Source organism: Frankliniella occidentalis, unplaced genomic scaffold, assembly GCF_000697945.3.
Source record: "Frankliniella occidentalis isolate FOCC.00 unplaced genomic scaffold, Focc_3.1 Scaffold88, whole genome shotgun sequence".
NCBI classification, from domain to species: Eukaryota; Metazoa; Arthropoda; class Insecta; order Thysanoptera; family Thripidae; genus Frankliniella; species Frankliniella occidentalis.
Window position 1 is genome coordinate 244,973 of NW_026267217.1, and position 2,493 is coordinate 247,465.

The 2,493-nt window shown below is 59.9% G+C and overlaps 1 protein-coding gene across 1 annotated transcript in view; it reads left to right on the forward strand.

The window, feature by feature from the left end:
* The window catches only part of LOC113209820 (zinc finger protein 1), a gene marked incomplete in the record, with an annotated part of 167,442 nt that overhangs the window by 154,006 nt on the left and 10,943 nt on the right, over nucleotides 1–2,493 (forward strand).

Below are 2,493 nucleotides of genomic sequence, written 5' to 3' on the forward strand. Positions count from 1 at the left end.
GGGCCCGGGCCCGGGGCGGCGGGGCGGGCGGCAGTTGCTCCGAGGCTGCCGTGGAGAGCGCACCGTGCACGAGCGAGCCAGGTGCGCACGAGGACCCGACCCGTCCCCAGAACGAACGTGCGGACGGACGCGTGAGCTCTGAGTCCTGGACCAAGATCATGCGCTGGGCTGAAAGAACTGAACTGCGCTGGGAGCTCGGTTCGTTCGGTGCGTGGTGAACTCTGGTGTGGTGGTGGTGTCGCTGCTGCTGTGTGGTTGTGTGTGCATGCATGGTGTTGGTGTTAGTGCGGACAGTGGGGTAACACTACCCGGAGTTGCTACCCGGAGAAAGTCACTTACCCGGCGCTGCGGAGGCACCCCCAGGAGGAGGTGCCCGTCGACGCGCCACCCTGTCTGTGTGTGTTGAGTTCATGAAAGGTAAAGTACCTGCGCTAACGGTGCGCGCTACGGCGCACCGTGTACCATGTCTCATTCACTCTCTTATTTGATTCTTTTACGATTGTGGCCTTAAGCTCCCAAAAGTTAAGCGCAGTAGAATATGCAATGATCTTATTCTTTAAAATTAAGTCTCTGTAGTGTGTTTTTCTTTTGGTTTGGTTTTGGTGCTGGGTGCTTGTATTTGTTGGTGATGGATTGGTTAGTCTAGTCTACCGTAGTTAGTGCTGTGTGCAGAAAGTGTTAAGGAATCAGAACGTGTAGCATGCTTTCGTTATTGGGTTCACCGGTGACGCTTCATCGCACCGTCTCTTACTTATCACCCTCGCGAGATTTGCAGACTTCAGCATGCAAACAAAGTCTGTGGCGCCACGCACTCTGTTAAGGCCCTCATGCACCTCGCAGTGAACCTCCCCTCCGCCGTTTTAACTTCAGGTAGAACTTGATTACGAACCGCTCGACTTGACCGGTGTTGTGCGCGGACACGATGGTGTGGGGCTCGCCCAGGGTGCGCGACGCCGGAGGTGGTGCAATGAGAATCGCGATGCCCCGTGTGCGCCGTGGCAGCTGACATTCCTCTGTGTGTCTGAATGGGGGTTGTGACTTGAATTTTATTCCGACTTGTCTGACTTTGTCGAGGAGAGGCAGTACGTAGTGGTGTCGCTCTCGTCTCCTTCGTGTACCTCGTCCTTACGGTGTGTAATGCGCTGTCGCCACCGGCGTGCGCGTCGCGGGGCGAACAAGTGTGTGTGCGCGTGAAAGTGTGTAAAAGTGAGAGTCGAATCACTGAAATTTCCCCTGAATCGGCCCCCATCCCGGTGGCCCCTGGCGCCGCCGTCGCCTCCTGCGCGGCGTCGTCCTGCTCATGCAGTGCGTGATTCACTCGCCCGGGGCAGCTTGGGCGCGCGGCCGCGTGGCGGCGCCACCGCCCGGCCCGGGGGTAGCGACACCTAGCGGCGGCGGCCGGCACCTCGGCGCTACCCCGCGGCCGGTATAGTCCGCTCGCAACCGCACGCACTCGGGCCGGGGCCGTGGGGGTGAACTAGACGCACAACGCCACGCATTTATCAACCCGCTGCCACCTGCAACCCTGCAACTCTGGATGTTTTGAAATCGCGGCACGTTACGGGGTCGGGTCACGTGCGAATAGCGCGCAACCCCGGCGTGCAGTCGCCAATCATAAAACTCCGTTTAAAAATGATTATTTATGTCCCGATTCGGGCTCTGCCAGCGGCCCGGGCCCCGCCCCGGACCCTCCCTCCCCGCCGCGCCCACCCTCACCTATTGTGTCCATAGATGTAGGTGTAATGCCACTGGCAAAGCCTCGGTGCGGTGCGGGGGGATTGTTCAATCGCCCGCATATGTGCATGCCACACACACACACACGGGCACTCTCCTCTCCCTGCATCCTCCTCCTCCTCCACCTCGATGTGCTCGAATAATACACGGACCGCGCGGTGCCCGCCGTGCCCGCCCCTCTACAACGCCGACCTGCATGTCCACGGCCGCCGCGGCCGGCCCTGAGTGATCGAGATTGCCCCAATGTGGCGGAGAGAGAGAGAGGGGCGTGGTGACCGGGGACCCCGCGGCGGCCACCATGGGGGCGGCGGGGGCGGCGAGGTGCGGGAGTATAGAGGGGAGAATCGAACCGATCAAAGCGCTAACTTTTTTTCCTCGTTCTGATCGTGTGAAATTCTGCCGCTTCGGTTCGGCGAACTCGTGCGCTCGTGTTGGTGTGTGTGTGTGTGTGTGCAAATGATAATCCACCAGCACCAGCCACACTGCCGTTGGGGGCGGGGACAGGAGGTGGGGCCTGGGGGTGCACAGGAAGAAACGCTCGACCGCAGAATCAAAGACTTTCCGGTGACGTGTGCGTCTGTGTGGGGTGTGTGTGTGTGTGAGAGAGAGAGAGAGAGAGAGAGAGAGAGAGAGAGAGAGTGGAGTGAGAGAGTTGGCCCGGTGACTGTTCACCGTGATTTTGTGTGAAGGGGGAGCCGATAGCCAATGGGATTTACGGTTGAAGCGTCCGGTGTGTCCTATCCGGTATCGCCCGTCCCC